The 18,175-nt window shown below is 45.2% G+C and overlaps 1 protein-coding gene and 1 long non-coding RNA gene across 3 annotated transcripts in view; one reads left to right on the forward strand and one right to left on the reverse strand.

Annotated features, from left to right (window-relative positions):
• Positions 1-18,175, reverse strand: part of LOC144178902 (sodium-coupled monocarboxylate transporter 1-like) — a 368,331-nt gene that overhangs the window by 325,567 nt on the left and 24,589 nt on the right. The window lies entirely within an intron of this gene.
• LOC144178894 (uncharacterized) lies at positions 8,242-14,685 on the forward strand. The gene is made up of 3 exons (XR_013324092.1): positions 8,242-8,512; positions 10,042-10,311; positions 13,161-14,685. It is a non-coding gene; the product is annotated as an uncharacterized LOC144178894 (long non-coding RNA).

Below are 18,175 nucleotides of genomic sequence, written 5' to 3' on the forward strand. Positions count from 1 at the left end.
GGCAGGTTGTTTTCGAGGTTTCAAAGAATTAGTCGGTCGCGACTTTAAGATAACCGATAGATAGCAACTCTGAGCGCTGGTCATTAACCCTCGGACGGCCTCTCTGAATATTGATTCTACTACGCGCGCCAAAGTTAGGCTCAGCGCCGACGAAATTCCCCCTTTTCTCAACGGCGTGTGCATTACCAGAGTCCCTCAAAAGCACTGAGGGGCTCTGGCATCCCAAAAACAGCTGTCAGTACCCCGTCAAATATATTGGCCGTAGTTGGGACACTCTAGACCAGTATCGAATTTGAACCGCACTGCGTACCTTGGACGGTACAACTTCTCCAGGCACCACAGCGCGCCTTTCCCTAGTCATTTCTGGCCCCACGATGACGCCGCATCGAGAGTAACCCCACCAGGGCGCAGCCGCACTTCGCACGCTCTAATGCGGTAATTACCCCCGACACTTAAACATTCCGCCGGCGTCAGAAGGTACCCTCGGCGCCGCTTGGATCAAAGACTACACAGGTGCGGCTCACCGCAAAAGGACCTTGGAAACATTTTAAAAAGTCCTGGCAGGGATTTTTTATTGAAAAATAGAGCGCGACTTGGACAAGCGCTCACTTGCAACTAACATTTATTGAAGCATCGTATCGTATTTATACATTTATCATGGAAGCATGCGCAATGGGATACACTAAATGGAAAGCATCAAACCGATGGACACAATCAAAGTGACGTTTTCAAAAACTCAAACTCGGTGGCACGCAAAAGCACAGATGCATTGCTGACGCACTTGTCCCCTTTCTTCTTAATTTATTCGCTTCTTAATATAAAACGCTCCCTCGCCACTGTATTGTCACTCCTGCCGAGAATTCGAATCTGCTCAAAGAAAGGTCCGCATTTTTCTGAAGGACTGAGAGGCCTGCAATCTTCGCAATGCGCGGGTAAATGCGCGCGCGTATTATTCTTAAGACATAACTGTGCTCGCGTGCCCGGTCATTCACACATCAGCCCGTCTGGCTGATATAGGCCTCCCGCATGAAAGCGGTATCTCGTAAACCACCCGGGCGCCACAGGGCACAAAGCGCTTGGCATACTTCTTTTCGCCCTTTTTTTAAATGGCGAGCATTTCAGTAACTCACGATGTCACCCGCGTTGGCTTCCGTAGTCATAGTCCGCACCCCTCCCCCTACACTATATAAAAAAAAATACTATCCGGCGCCTGGTTTCGATCCCTCGACCCTGCGGGCGGAACGCAATGTACATGGTGCTCTACCCATTGCGCCACAAAGCCGACACAGAATGAGAAGCTACGAACGCGCCTTATATCCTTGACTCATTCAAACTACGTCAAGAAGCTGCTGATACAACGCATTCACTACCACCAACTCCCCAAACACTAAACGTTAACGCAATACACCCACCCCCTCGCGGGGAGATGGGCCCAATTTTTGGGTTTCGGCTGGCCGTAAATTTGCGCACACAGGCGCCCAAGTTTTTGTGGGGCAGAAAACACCACCGGCACTTTGTACCGTTGTGCCACCTTTTTCAGGTTGTGCGTGACCCTATGTGTCTAGGGTAGAAGCACAGGCTTCGCCCTAAGTTGTTCTGGCAGCTTCGCACCCACTTGGCCTTTGGCTTTCCGCAGCAAGGCTTCGGCAACACCCACCAATACATAGCGCGGGTAACTGACCGACAGAAGTCGCTTCAGTTGAGTGTCAAAGTTCTCTTGAACAGCATCTACACAGGGCTTCTTCAGTGCGGACTCCATAACCAGAGGCGCTATGGCCCTTTTAACAGCTTTTGAATGGGATGATGAATGTGGCAGAAGCTGTTTACGGGCGCACGGGCGACAGACATGGTCGAATGAAAACTTACAATTAACGTCTAAAAACTGCCGCGCATCATGACTTGTAAGCTCGTGTATAAATATGGCGGCTAAAATTATCAAAAGCACTTGTGGGGTTGCAAGGTTGTTATAGAGGACACTTTTTTTAAAACCACTAAAACTCGTCGACATATCGAAAAACACACAGAACAACATCCTTGTCGAAACTTAAAAGGAAGTGCCCGTCGACACTGGCAAGAATAAGACCGGCGCAACACAGGACCCAATACAAATTCCTTCTTTCTGAACGTATACATGCGTCCTTCGAAAGACACAAGTGTTGCATCCAGATAAAACTCTAATAGACGCATAAAACAGTCCACAGACATACCACAGGAATTCTTTAAAATGACCACACCATATTTGTCAATCCATTGCCTAACAGAAGTAAACAGTACCGCCTGCGGCACAGAATAGAACAAATCCTCAACGTAAACGGAAAGGGCAAACCCCACCGAGGTGTCATTCTTTATATAATCTTTGACCTCAAGTGAACTCTTAGTGATAAACGGGTCTCGATGGTAAGACTACCAAGCTGCTTCTGTACAAACAGGCGACTGCCAAGTTCCGCGCTCGCTAACAATCCACCGAAAGGGCATCTTATCCTTATGCGTCTTAGCTGTGAAAAACACGCTCAAACAAATGCCCTTGGAACTGGAAACGGCCATTGCTGGACGGGGCAGCTCAAGTTCCCGACATAATTCCGCAGCCTTCGCTTTCACTTTTTGGAAACTTGCATTCAGGGTTTGAAGCTCTTTTCTTCCGCTTGCACTGCCTTCTCACTAATACACCGGAAGGCACCGCAACAAACCCACCCTCCTTGTCACTCAGAAGTAGTCGTCGCCCATTGTCGTTGAAGTACTGAATCACAGGTTCGGTCTTCAATTGTGACGACTGGCTTGGCTGCTTAGGAACAGTCGTACGAACGCTGTCAACACCGTCTTGGAGATACCGTTCCGGGTCTCCGACGCCTGCTTTTTCCGCGATCTGCCTGTTAAAAGTGAGTAGCTCGTGAGCGGACATCTTAGTCTCTAGAATAAACTTGGGTTCCCTTCTTAGAACAGACTTGATTCAGTCGGGAAGCTGAACCTGTTCAGTTATTACAGGTGCTGCCTCGCAAAGTGGTAACTTTTCCTAGCTCCTTGGGAGTCCTAGCAGCGAGCGCTCCCACAAAAATTTGGTAGCTTCAGAAGCTTGCCGTCTGAGAGAATGCAAATACCTTTGTGCAGTCCAGTCCTGAAGCTGGGCGTAGGTGATCACACGCAACCAGTCGTTGAACAGGCGAACTTGGTGTCCAAGCTCTGACCTGAGGATTCTGATGAGACGTTTCACATGACCGTGGGATGGCTTAACGTTACCAAGCAAGGCACATATTTCTGGCGGCACAAGTCCCTTGCGAAGTCAGAATGACAGATAGCGGGAACGGCAGGAGAAAACCGCCATCATCCGACCATGTTTGTTGGGTCTATCGCCCGCGTGCCCGAAAATAGCTTCTGCCATATCCATCATCCCTTTCAAAGACTGTTAAAAGGGCCATAGTGCCTATGGTTCTAGAGTCCGCACTGAAGAAGTCCTGTGTACATGCTGTTCAAGAGAACTTTGATTCTCAACTGAAGCGACTTCTGTCTGTCGGTTACCCGAGCTATGTATTGGTGGGTGTTGCCCAAGCCTTGCTGCGGAAAGCCAAAGGCCAACTGGGTGCGAAGCTGCCAGAACAACTTAAGGCTAAGCCTGTGCTTCTACCCTATTTACATAGGGTGACCACCAACCTGAAAAAGGTGGCAGAACGGTAAAAAGTGCCGGTGGTGTTTGCCGCCCCACAAAAACTTTGCCGCAAATTTACGGCCAACCGAAACAAAAACAGTGCGAAAAGAAGGATGCCCAGTGCTTTGTGCCGTGTGATGTGGGGGTGGTTTACGAGATACCGCTTTCATGCGGGGAGGCCTATATCAGCCAGACGGACAAATGTGTGAATGACCGGGCACGCGAGCGCAGTTCTTCTCTTAACAGTAACACGCGCGCGCCTTTACCCACTCGTTGCAAATATTTCAGGCCTGTCAGTACTTTATGAAAATGCAGACCTTTCTTTGAGCAGATTATAATTCTCGGCAGGAGTGACAATACAGTGGCGAGGGAGCTCTTGGAAGCATTTTATATTAAAGTGAAGCTGAAGCGCTTTCCAAAAAATTTGAGTTAGATTAACAGTTATATAGTTTCTTGCGCGCTGATTCCGAATATCACATTGGAATTTATCGTACATGAGTCCAAGTGGCATTTATCTTGCAAAAAGCGCGGCCCCGTTTGAAAGACGCGCCCTTTTCGTCTTTTGACGCCCCTGATTGGTTGCGCCCGTCATGACGTCAAAGGAGGACACCCTTCGGCCGCGCGGGTTGTCGGAAGCATTGCGAACGATCGTACGGTTGCCTTTGCGGCAATTTAGCTTGCAGTTTAATTTTCGCACATGACTGGAAGTTTGTTTTATAGTTTCCCGTGCTGTTGGTTCAATTATCTTGGAGCTTAAATTTGCTTTACACGACAGAGAACCCCAAAGCAGTGACTGTGACGTCGACTAGTGGGTTCCATCAAAATATTTTTGAATTAGGCAACCAGCATAGGGGGATTTTATACCTTATGTTAATATTAGGTACTGCCTTAACTGTTTCTTATTATACACAAAACCATTTATGCCGAAGATTATTGGGCGTTTTATAAACAATCTACCAGCGAAAAGCACGTACGTGCACTGCGCGAAAAAAAAGCGTTCATGCGCTGTAAACGTATATGCGAGACACATCTTGCCGGTACACGCATAAACCAACAAGCAGACTCTGCTGCCGCATTTCCTTTGTTCGTTGTCGCCCACCCCAGCCCCGTTACTCATCGCCGTACACAGACTCACACGCGCGCGCCATTTCGGCAGCGGCGCTACGGCGCCTCCGCGATTGCTAGCTGCACTTCGATCAGTGGCGTCTTACTGCTTCACATGCATTTATTCTGAAAACACTGCAGCATACTAGTGCCTGCTCAGCATTATTGGCTGTAGTAGGGCTTGATTTTCGCTTGTGCGTTGCGCATTCTGCTACAATATTACGGCCACCTCGTTATAATTAACAGACCAGTCGGACAAGGCAGTTGCGTTGTAGTTACGTTACTTTAGGTAACAATCACACACTAAACTTTTTAACACCCTTAAAGGTGCTAAAAGGGTGCACTCAACATTTTGCACCCTTTTTGCACCTTTTAAGGACTAAAACATTGCTCCGGCACCCAATCATGAGGGTGCCACATATTAAGGGGTGTAAATCTTAACATTTTTACACCCTTTAAGGTGCAAGGAGGGTGTACTGAACATTTTGCACCCTTTTTGCACCTTTCCAGCACCCAAATATTGCTCGGGCACCCCACCTCGAGGGTGCCAAAATTCAGGGGTGTAATCAACAGTTTCATAGGGTGCTACGACCGTTAAAGGGGTGCTAAAAAGTATTTCTTCTCGATTGGGGTGTTACCACGGCACCTTATCGTTAGGGTGCCTAAAAGAACGGTGTGTGAATGCAAGCATGCAAAATTGCACAAAAACAGGCTGAATGTTTAAACCGCACATTGCACTATTTCACCGCCCGTTGAGAGAATAAATATGAACTCTCCACATAGACCAGGGGAAAGGCTCTAAAATTGCTGTTCGTAAATTGAACAAAACGTGCTGAATGTTTAAATTCCACTCTGCACTAATCTACTGCTTCGAGTGTATCACAAGGTTCGTTTCGATGTCTGGGTGCACGGGAAGGAAAGGCTACAAAATGCCTCTTGTAGTCCTATAAATAAAACTTTTACGCGAGGCATCGGTGTCCTCAACGAAATCGAATTTACCTAAGAATTTGTTCCCGTATTATTATGCCCCGGGCAAAAATTCCAACAAGACTTTCTTGTTGGGCTCACAGCACGCCTGTGGGGCCAATACGAAGTTCTGTCGGCACTCTATCGTTCCAATAGCCTAGTCTTCCAACAGGGAGTTTAACCTTGATGGCGTTTGTGGGGCCAATAAGAAGCTCTGTCGGCACTCTATCGTCCCAACAGCGTAGTCTTCCAACAGGGAGTTTAACCGTGATGGCGTTTACCGGCTCGCCAACACGATAAGTCAACGCCAACAGACGCCTCGTTCGTAATCAGCGGCGCGAGCGCGCCATCAGACAGAACCGACAGACGCCCTGAAGGTGGTTTTTAGGGCCTAAACAGCAGCGTCTATGTCTGGCATAGACGCTAGACGTCAACGTTTGTGTTCTGAATTTTCCCTTCAGTAAGTAACAGTCAGACGGACGATAACATAACTATGTGAAGATATGCTTTGGCTCATACCACGGCAAGCGCAATCGTTTGTGGCTGCAGCCTCGGTTGCTCTTCGTCCACAACACACTGAATCGGCTGTACAGCTTTCTTCGAGGGCGTGTATGCAGGGGTTCTATCTTCCTTTTTTGCGCAGGCCGACGGGGGCGGTCGTGTAAAATCATTTTCGCTCGTCGCTGCCGTAGGGTTGCCACCTTCCTGGTTTTAGACCGGCCCGACCGGTTTTTTAAACAGCGGGCTGGTTGCCGGTCCATATCTAAAACCAGCCGTCATCAGCCGGTTTTTTGGCTTTTGTGCCGTGATTATGCCCGTTTTGGCGTTTTATAAGCGTCAATTCAACAACTAAGACGATAAATACGTGTCGACAAGCATAGGCGTGCGCACAGGGGGGGCAGGGGGGGCGGCCGCCCCTAATCATCTGAAGGGGGCGCTAAATTTGCCCCATGCCTTGCCGATGTAACACATGAAAGTAAAATTTCGGCTCAGAAATATTTTGTGTGTGTTGCAATTCCATCACATTGAAATAAAAATTTTATAACCATCCCTCTTTGCACTGCGTTCGCACCGCAAGGCCTTCAGTGAGAAGAGGTCGGGAGTTGCTCTGGGGGGGGGGGGGGGCGCAGCGGTAAGACTTTGCCCCCCCAGATTGAGAACTCTGCGCACGCCTAGGTCGACAAGCTGCGCAAAGACACGCGAGCAGAGAAAATACGCGGGCGAGCGCGCTGCCTCAGACGGAGGGGGACCTAAGGGAAGAACAAAATAACGAAATTCTACCGCCGCGGTCAGCAATTGCGGTTACTTTTCAGTGAAGCACATGCAGAGCGATTAACCAAGCTCTCAATCTCTTTCAGTACAAACGTTATGTTGATTTCTCTCTAAGAAAACACTACAATAAATGGCACTGCATGTTAAAAAACATGGCGTCTTTTTTCAACACAATCCCCCCTCTCCCCCCCCATCCCCCCGGAAGGCCCGTTTTTTTTTCGGGGAAAGGTTGTAACCCTACGCTGCTGTTCTGCCTACCTGCTTGCTGTACCTATTACGTCGCCGCCACCGCAAATCCCCACTTGTTACAAACTCAGAGGTTTTCGCACTGTTAGCAGTCGTTTTACACGATGGGTTTGATGCGCCTAGAGTGAACTAGAATAGGGCCTGACATGCCAGGAGTGACATCGCTTGTAGTATTAGAGCGACGTTGCTTGTCTGCAAGACGGTGCCGGTCAAACAAGCGTTATCAACGCCATAATTCTAACGGCACATTCCATTTATTTCGTGGCTGCCGTGGCTTGCGCAGAAAAGGTCGGGTTGATTGCGATAGCTTTTCTTGAGTCAAATAATGGAGCTTTGACTCAATCGCTTGCAGCGCTAGCAATGCGGCCTCGTCTGCAAGACCGGTGCGTGAGAAACAAGCGTTAGGACAGCCAGAATTTAAAAAATGCAGCATAAACTAGACCATCGTTAAAGGAGGCGATGACTAGACACAAGCGACAATATTCGTTGACAACTTACGTAAGTATAGAGGTGTTTTAGGCGCATCGAACACCGCCCGCCGGCATAGCTGTTAACGCGTCCGTTTACTGTTTTGTAAGTCAATGGTTCGATTCCTCGTCGAACGTTTTTTTTTTTTTTTTTTTTTTTTACGTGAGGGTTTTATTAGCTCCTTTTTTAACGACCAGGGTAAGCACCTGTTCCTTGCTTTCTATCACGCCGACATTTACCGCCCTCTTCCTAAACCCAAAGTAGCTCGTTTTCTCGCACGTTCTCTCTTGAGAAGCCCGCCGTGAAAACAAAACCAAAACAAACGTCAAGCCTCTTTACAATATCAGTATATATGTCAATTACTTTACGTGTATTCACTTTTTGTGTTTAAAAACCTTAAATTTAAGTTATAAACACATTTCAGACTTTGAAAGCAGAAAGATAATTACCAACATTACAGTAGTAACACAATTTTCGTCAAACATAGAGGTGCTGCATTTGAAGTCTGGCAACTATCTCTCACTTTTGTGTGTGTTTTTTCATGGCGTTTTGTGCCGAGTGGTTGGTGGCGTGATTTAATCTGTTTTATCTATTTCAAGCTTAAATAATAGTTATAGAAGCTTTAGGGGTGATGTCTACCCTTCCAACCTACGCGTGTGTTGAACATGGGGACCCCGGAAGAACGATCATCGCCGGATAAAATACTGCGCGTCAAAAGTGGATGACATTGCATCAGAACAAAGCGTGTTCGTGTGTCCGCGAGATGAAGACGACAGTGAAGGAGAATTGTACGTTGGAAACATCGTTTTTGCTCGGGTAAGTACGCATTTTTTATTATTCTGTATTTGGTTGGAACGAGTTCTGGTGTTCATGGGTCTGTAATTCGCTAGACCCCCATCTCGTTTGCTCTGACAGCCTACGTGAGTTAGTATACTTGTTTGGCGCCCAGTCCACCGTTTCCGCAGAAGTCAGCATCAATTTACGCTGAAGCTAAACCTTGGCTACGATGCTCGCGCTATGGTACACGGCTGCTAATAATTTCACATCACGCAAGGCTCTTTAACACCGGGGCGTTTGTTTATGTGTCTCTCAAACAGTGCCTTTGCGGTTGCAGATCGCAGTCGCAATTTCGCGTGAGTGGCACAACGCTGTGATTAGTCCTCCCTCGTGAATACCCGCGGTATACCAAGAAATAACATGAACAGGAGGTTCCCTGGAAGTGCATGTGAAAACGCGTACGCGTGATTCCATGGCTGGCGTCTCGTAGGTGTTGTGAAATCTCTCCCCCCCCTCCCACGAATTCCGTGCAGTGCGCTTTGCAGCTATCGCGCTCGCGAGACCGGCGACCGTACGCCTCGCGGTCTTCGGGCCGCGATATGTGTGCTGTTCTCGTGAAGCTCGACAACAGCGAAATTGCCGTACTCGCTCGCCAACGCGCCCCGACAGCGTACGCGTCGACCGGGTGCTGACGGAGTTGTGCTGGAAGAAAAGCAGGCAAGAGATGAGGGCGCACGAGGTGTAGTTAAACATGAGAATTTACAAAGTGCAAGGTGGAGAAAATAGTATGCAAGGGCCGGAAACGGTGAGAGAGTTCGGGCCGCGCGCCAGCGAGCGAGTGCGGTAATTTACGTTGCCGAGCTTCACGAGTCCGGCACGAATATGACGACGCCCGTCTGAGAGTTCATAGAGGTATTGAATTCACATACGTGCAAATTGAAGGTGAAATGCGCGCATGTGGCCTCGCAGGGAGTTAGCATAGTCTCGGGGTAGTGGGGGAGATTTCACAACGCCTACGAGGCGCCTGCCGATGCTGTCAGAGTAGCTCTCGGGAAGTCTGGGGCTTGATATCAGAGGCATATGTATTGTTTAAATTAGTGCAGAAAATTGAGCCAATTTTCAAGTTCTCATTTTCGCAAAACCGCAGGCCATACAGAGACTAACAAGAAAGCTGTAGGCACTCACTCAACTCGATTTATATTGGAGAATTGAACGTGCAGATACAAGTGAGACATTGAAATGGAGGAGCTTCAACTATCACACACCAGTTCCGATTGAAAGCAAGGGATACAGATGAGCTGCTAGCATGCGTTCCATGCAAATTAGCTCAGTAGCTAGCTTTGCATATATCATGCATACCCCACTCACAGTACCTGCGGGTCTAATAAATACATTCTTACTGTGACCTAAATTTCACTTGGGGTGTTCCGGGAATGTTCTTATTAGTGCCTTGGAGGTTACTGTCTTTAAACGATTAAAAATCTACTTGATGTAAGCATTCGTGCTTTGTGTGTGCTCTTCTTGTATTTCAACAAGTGTCAGCACACTCACAGATTATGCACCTGCAGGTGCTGCTGCTGGCTGTCCTGGGTCAGCTGCCTTCCAGTCCAGTTTCAAAGGCTTTGCCAGGGCCTCCCTTGGCCAACCGACACTGCACCTGCTGTACCCAAGTACTGCCTGGCCTTTCGTTGGTGCTCCGTACGCTTTGCCGCCAGGAATGGTCATTCATCCATCATCTGGCCGCTTGGACCACCCGTTCAGAAGTCAGCGCATTTGCTCGACACATCGGTCCAGGCACTGCTGCCATATCGGTGCACCCACCGATTATGTACTTTCAGGTTAGTTATTGCATGTTGTGGAACTTGCCATGATGTATACCTGTTAGCAGTGCTGTGGCCTCTGATTATTTGAAACATTTTCATGAAGCAGTGCTGTGCGTATGGAGCGTGTCATTGCTTAGCAGAGATATTGAAGAGAATCTGGGGCTGACGACTAAAGGGCAAGAAGAGAAATTGAACTGACTTTGAAGCAAGTATTCGTATGTAATCAAGCCAAGCAAACATTTAGGATCTTTCGATATGGTTTTAAACTTGCAATACAAACTGGTCTACTTCAGATCATACTGGTAATAATCATACTATACCGAAAAGTACATCCCGCAGTCTGTAGAATTCTGACAGCGCTTTTTTCGCAGTCTCATGACAGGCACTAATCTCAATGGTTGGAAGATAGTCGAGATAGCACCAGTCTTTAAATCAGGAGACGGTACTTCACCATTAAATTTCCCTAACAAGCACCATATGCAAGGTCAGGAAACATTTCATCCACTCTCAGGTCGCTAATTATTTATAAAATCACAATATCACATTCGAGTATCACCACGGTTTTCACAAGGGTTACTTGAGAAACACAACTTTCAGGATTTGTTCACGATCTACATTGATCCATTGACACAGGCTTACAAACTGCGGTAGTTTTTCTCGATTTTTCTAAAGCATTCAATCGCATTGCACACCACAGACTACTTCTCAAACTTCACCCTAATGTCCTCACTTGAGCAAAAGATTTTCATTCTTCTCAAATGCAGTTTACTTCTAATAACTATATACTTCTTTTGCTCGTGCCACTTTGTTGTCCCCCCAGGCAGGTTGCTTGGTCTATCTTCCATGTTGCATATCCTCCCATGTAGGTCTATTTGCAGATGATGTTGTAATTTATCACACAATTTCTTTCAACTACTACCGTCAGTGCTTTCAATCTGATCTTAACACAATTAACTCCTGGTGCTGCAAATGGCTAATGTCGCTTATCTCTAAAACAAAGTGCATGACTTTAACGGTGGCAAGTCTCGGATTGTAAATACTTACTTCATTAACAACAGCCTGATTACCTCTTGAGACAAAGGTGTTTTGGTAGGCCGGTAGGGGAGGGGGAATTGCATGGTGGATTTCAAAAGGTACATCGATTGGGAAAATAAGACGTGTGATTAATATTTTCATTTGCACACCAAAACTCGCTTTATTTCATATGTTTAACCCACTGCCGTGGCTAGGGTGGTGTGCTGTGGAGGCGAATGTCGGTTAGATACCGCTTGGTGTAGCCGCTTTTCAGATGGAGGCAACACGTAAAGACGCCCGTGTTTGGAGATTTCGATGCGCACAAAAATACTCAGATGGTCAAAATTAATGTGAAGCCTTCCCCTACAGTGCTCCCCATATCCCAAGTGTAGCTTTGGCGTGTTAAACCACCGTTTTTTTTTTTCATGTTTTTGGTATAGTACCAGCTGCTGTAGCAGGTGCAACTTAAAGGTAAAATTATACATAATGTTTCCAAGAGCTAAATATAAAGGCCATATTGAAGTGCGTTTATGGGTCTGTCTCATAGCAGTAGTGAAAGGTTATATACTCTGGTGCAGGTTAAGAACGCCAATGGCTCATGTGGTGTAGTCCAGTGTTTGACGGAATGCCGTGTAGGCAGGTAAAAGCATTATTGCAGTGATGAAACGTAGGTCACTGACCAAGTCAAGAAAGCCATTTAACGGTTTGTTGCTTGTTCACGGTGAGCATGTGTCGTGGAAAACGAAGCTATATATTGGGCATTACGCGGCGCAATGAGTTTGCATGGATATGGTGCAGATTTCCATCCATTATGTTGATAATGTTGGGCGTCGTCTGAACAATGAGGGACTCGAGCAGTAATCGAGAAGATAGATTGCACTCAGTTGTCAGTAATTTTGTCTTGTTCCAGTCGACCACGTGTCCCGTCCTCTCACGGTGCTCACTTCGTTCCAGTGCTGCATTAATCTTCTGTGCAGATTGCCCGTTTCGCCAATGTACACTGATTTGCATTCAGCGCATGGAATCTAATAAACAATACCCGGAAGCTTGGAGCGTGAGAGGGGGTCTCTCACGCTGACAATGTCAGAACGCAGCTTGCTAGTGGGCACATGCACAATGTATGCACTGCGTGTCTTGAAAATGTGTGCGAGAGTTTCGCCGATGTGTGGGACGTAGGTAATTGCTGCACGTTTTGATGCAGTCGTTGTCCTGAATATAATGCCTAAAGCATTATATTCAGAAAGAAGCGAAGGGGGCGACTAGCAAGAATCCACATTGACATTAGCAGGCAGAAGCGTCCACAAGGCCTGTGTCAAAACGTGCTCAATTCTCGTCCTACACATCAATCAAACTTTCGCACGCATTTTCAAGAAACACATTGTGCACATCGTGCAGGTGCCCACTAGCAAGCTATGTTCTGACATTGTCCAGCGTGAAAGACCCCCTCTCACGCTTCAAGCTTCCAGGTGTTGTTTATGTTTTGAACAAAAAAAGTGCCATTTAAACGTGACACCTCCTTCCTTGCCGATTTCTGATGCCTGATTGTTCAGTTTGTGGGGATACGTTTAGCAGATTGCTCACATGTCTAACCTGTATTTGTGCTTGAGCAGTCAAACGCTGATGTTAGCAGTGATGTAGGTGAAAATTGTAGTTTGATTGTAGTTGTGTGCAGATTACCTACATTGTGTTAATTCGTAGAAAAGCAAAATTGAGGTAACCCTGCTAACTGTTCCGCATTGCAGCATTGTATTATGCGAACGTTAAGGAGTTCAGCTGCTTGTTAAAGGTGAAATAAACAGTGGTACAAAAAGAAGAGCATCTACTAAACAGAAATATCTTCACAATTGCAGGATGCCAACGGTCCGCCTACCAACTTGTGTCCTGCATCGTTTCTGCTGGCTGGAGCGGTTCATGGAGCATTTTCCAGCTTCTCAAAGTTTGTGGTCAAGCGCTCCTCCAAGTGAAAGATGCCGCAGGGGGATCTTTTGTTTTAATGCCACAATTTCACGTGCTCAGCAGCAAATTTACTCGTAAGGCTTTTTAAATATTCATCACCCAAGAGGGCATGTTACCTTCGTCTTCGGTGGAATGTGTATGCACTCAGGTTATTTGTGGCAGAAACAAGTGGACCACGTCATGAGAGTCATTGAGGCCTTGTTGATTGTGCATGCTTCTGAAATGACATTTTCATTAAGCTGAATACTTTCCACATATTACGATTTGTGAACAAATTATGGTAAAAGTCATGATTAGTTGTACTACACTGCAGGAAGGAAATGCCAACATACGTTTTAAGCGCCTCTGATATTTCAGATCGTTGGCTGGTGAGCAATAAAACAAAACTGAAATTTTTTTAAAGTAAAATCAAATATTCGTTGTCACCAGTGCATGACCATAGTAAAAGCTATCTAGTCACCAAATTTAGAATTAGACATGAAATGCCAAGAAAAATAGGGAAATGAACTAGACAGCTGGCTACAATAAACCAATTCGTAAAATTCCTCAATGTCTATCAAGTGGTGATTCAGGCGGGTTAGTTAAGATGTCAGTGGGTTTACACACCCAACTTGCAGGGAAGCACATGAGCTCCCAATATTAACATGTTTTTAGTGAAGACCGTCTTCCTTCATTAAGCTGCTTTGCACATTGATGCCAGTCTGATAAATGTCCTGAATTTTTGTTATGATCAATCTTTGTATGGGAACCATATATTTTTATATGATGTCGCTGTGTATTTCTGAAACTGTATCTAGTCACTAATTCCAATTTGTCGTGGTCAGGTTTTTTCAACTAATTCGTAGCTTTTTTAACAATTATGGTATATTTTGTGTGCCTAAAGGAATGCCTCATTGCTTGTTTAGCCTATGTAGTGTTGAAAGCGGACATTTTGCTTCAAAGTGGAATGTCGGGCTAGCAACAAGGTACTTCGCGTGCTGCTCACTTTCATTCATGCCATTATTTTTTATATTATCATTTAAAATTAAAAGCCAACCAATTTGCTGTCGTTTTAATTTTGTCACCTACTTTATACTTTCTTTTTTTTCAACTTTGTGTAAGGATTGACTATCCATATTTTTATGATACCAAGGCGTTGGACTGGGCTAGCTGGTACATGTTTCAATGGATGAAAAACCATAGGAAAACCCAGGACACAGAAGAGAACGACGGGACAAACTTGTGCCGTCATTCTGTTTTAACTGTTTCCTGTGTTTACCACTGGTTTTTTATGCATTCAAACATTTTTTATGAGTTTGTTGAACAGTGATTAGTTCAGGTGTGTTCAAACAATTGTTGGCTGCGAAGGCTCCCTGTAGCATTTGTATAAGTGCTCTCTGCTTTTTTTTTGAGCCAATACCCCACCACCAGTCTTCATGAGGTGGTCTCTTGTAGAAATAAGTTGAAATAAATATTTGTTTGCATTGCTTTACATGTTTTGAAAGAATTTCTTGTTCATTCTTTTTTCATTCAACCCCGTTTCAGAATCCTGCTTCAGAATCCGTTCCAGAATCCTCTGTTATTTTTTTTCAGAACCAGGAAGGGTGCTCATCCTCGGTTCTTGCTGAAGCAGCAGTATCCATACTTCATACGTGAGCTCTGAACACACAGTAATTATGGTATGAAACATTCTACCAGTATAAGCCTGCTTTGTAGACGTCATTGTAGATGTCAAAGCTCTTGACAGTGTAGTCCAATGTCTGGTGTAACGGGCAATGTCTACAACTTGTAAAAATTAATTTTGTGGCTATAATGTTTGTGATTATTTTAAAATGCACGTCAACTACTATTTAGAATCGCTGTCTAAATTGGCAGCCATTTTCCTGGTGGATACAGAAAGTGAAAAAGCGCATGTGTAGAGATTTCAGTGCACCTTAAATGTCCCAAATTTGCTAAAGCTAATCCAAAGCCCTCCTTGTGGTGCACTTCATATCCCATGTACAGTTTTGCGTAAAAACAGCTAAAAATTTATGATCAATTTAAACTTATTTTAATGTTTTTAGATGCAAATATTCTCAGTTTAAGCTGCCATATTTAGAGTAAAATATTTTGTAACAACTATATAGCTACCAAAGGTTTACAGAAAAGCTTTTTGCTTTTGGTTGTGCACCTTCTTATCAAAAGAAAAATGTTAAGAAAGGCAGAAGAAACCCAACTATGGAAATTAGCAAACCCTAAAGCTGCGGATAGAATGAATGTTTTGTAGAGAATCTTTTGCTGATTTCAGTTCTAGTCAACTCTAAAAAAGTCTGTCGATGTAGAATGCTTACCGTGAGGCACCTCGTAATACTAGCCAAAACTAATGGGCCCTGGCTGTTGGCTTTTCATTTGCAACAGTGACAAATGACCCCACATCCACCGGCAGGGACATAATGCAAGGCACCATGTACAAGCTAGCCTCATGATAAAATAATGTTTTCTGAACAATGGCATTACATTTCAACCATGGGCTTCACCAGGGAACTTGTATGCATTGTTCTGTGATGTTTGCAGTTCTTGTTATTGCTATGTGGGGTCATTTAGTCTAAAGGTATGTTTATAAAACTCCAAATACCACCAAACCTTGCAAGTGCTGTACCATATGAATATTTTTCCGTAAAGCAAAAAGAATAATGCAAACGAAAATAAATGGCTTGGGTACCCAACTTTTATAAGTAGATTATGAGCCGCAGTACGGAGGGAACTATATTATGAGCCGCATTACGGAGGAAACTGTACATTTTGCATTTGGTCTTCCTTGATATTGAACCTTCCTGCTCAGCTCAAGAATAAGGCACTGAACATTGCAGGTAGCTACCTTGATTGGAAGTTTGATGCAATACTAAGAAGCCAAGGGTTTTAAGGTTCAAGGAAGTTTTGTGTGGTTGAAGTGTTGCACACCTAATTGCTTTCACTGCACAGCATGGTTAGGCTCTGCAGTGAATCTCGAAGGATGTGTACTGCAGTTCGGCAAAGTGAACATATAATTGGTTTTTTACGAAGTTTTGGGTAATCAACTACCTCTAAAGTTATAACTGTACTGAGATGTGGCTCCTGACTTTTTAAATTGATGTTTTAACAATCGGTGACACAAGTTCAAGGAAATTATCCGCTGATGTTGAGCTTCAATGGAATGTCTCACAGAACCGAGCTTGGAAAGCACGAATGTTTCATACCATAATCGTGTGTGATATTGTGCAATATGTGGTCTCACACCTGCTGCACCTGTGAACCGAAGATGACGCACCCGTTTTGTACCCCTTTAGGTGGGTGCTTTTGCAGAAGATGCTCCTACAGATTGGGGTGCTAAGTAGCACCCTAGGATACTTTTAGGCGGAAAAGGGTGTTATAAGGCACCTGTCTTCTGGGGTGCTTCACAGAGGGTGCTCCTGCGGCGACAAAATCCAAGCACCCTAAAGGGCGTAAAATATTCAGTTTTTAGGGTGCTCCTGCGGCGACAAGCTGAAGCACCCTTTTGGGCGTAAAAATTTTTAGTGTGCACCAAACGTTTGTGATAATGAATCGTTGGCCTGTTTCAGCATTTCTAGATTTAAGCATATACCGCGCTAGTCGGACAGAGGCCGTATATTTACTCTTCACTCCTAATTTTTTTAGCATCATCATTATATATATCACCGACTATCACTGGAGCACACTTGAGGTTCAGTGACAACAAGTGCTTGCCAGGTTATAATATGCAGCCACACGGAATCTTGGGCAAAAAATTAGGCCCCCGCAGTCAACACAAATTATGGCACGATGGTGGTTCGGAGTGGTGTTTCTTTTTTAATTCCAGACAAACATCACCTTATCGTGACATGTATACTTGCAAAATAAGTAATCTGGTTTTCTTCGTTCTCTTACTTTGTAGGAATACTGTTTACCTCTTGGCTGGGAGGGAACTTCAATCAGGATTGGCCCCTTGTTTTAGTTTCGCCAAAAAATTGTTTTTTTTGAACACTGTCCTTAGCCCATAGGGAAAGAAAACCGACGCGTTTAACGAAACAAGTATTTCCTTAACAAATGTGACTTGGTTTCTGGAATGGAACATAACATCCCCGGCCAAAGTACAGCAGTATTCCCCATCCTTCGTAAATCTACAATCTAATGTGAACATTCACGTTCGTCGCAACAACAACAAAAAAAAAAAAAAAACGCGTTGGAGCGGTTTACAAAGTATTTAACGTAGTGTTGTATATTCTCTGTCATCAAGCACAGCCACCTCGGCTGTCGCTTCCGTATGTTATCAAGCATCCCGGCGTGGCATTATTCTGCTTAGGAATACGGCATGATAACGTATGCCTCGTTTGGCGTTCGTGCATAGTTTTTGAACACGAAAATTGTACAAGTGAGTGCTATCAACCACAACAACAACAAGTATCATTCACAAGAAAACACGGCGAAAAGAGCATGGCCGAGGTGGCCGATCCGGCCGGAAGACCAGGTATGACGTTTTTCAGCCTGTTTTCGCCTGCGCTCTTCGCTCTTCCGGCATCGCGCGGCGAGATGGGGGCGGGGCATCGGGCCACTTTTGTTTGCTCATTGCGCCGCTTCTATTGCATGTATTGCGAAAATATTTCGTACACATGAACTATTCAATGTGTACTTGCTGCTAGTCAACTTTTCTTTTAATTCTAAAACCGCTTCACCTTCCCTTTAAGAAGAAAGGGGAGAAGTACGCCAGCGATACATCAGTGCTTTTGCGTGCCCCCGAGTTTGAGTTTTTGAAAACGTCACTTTGATTGTGTCCATCGATTTGATGCTTTCCATTTAGTGTATCCGAGTGCGCATGCTTCCACGATAAATGTATAAATACGAGACGATGCTTCAATAAATGTTCGTTGCAAGTGAGCGCTTGTCCCGTCGTTCTTCTTTTGTGTCGTTTTCCAAG

This window comes from Haemaphysalis longicornis, unplaced genomic scaffold, assembly GCF_048455015.1.
Source record: "Haemaphysalis longicornis isolate Haplotype H1 unplaced genomic scaffold, Haemaphysalis longicornis Haplotype H1 scaffold_1, whole genome shotgun sequence".
NCBI classification, from domain to species: domain Eukaryota; kingdom Metazoa; phylum Arthropoda; class Arachnida; order Ixodida; family Ixodidae; genus Haemaphysalis; species Haemaphysalis longicornis.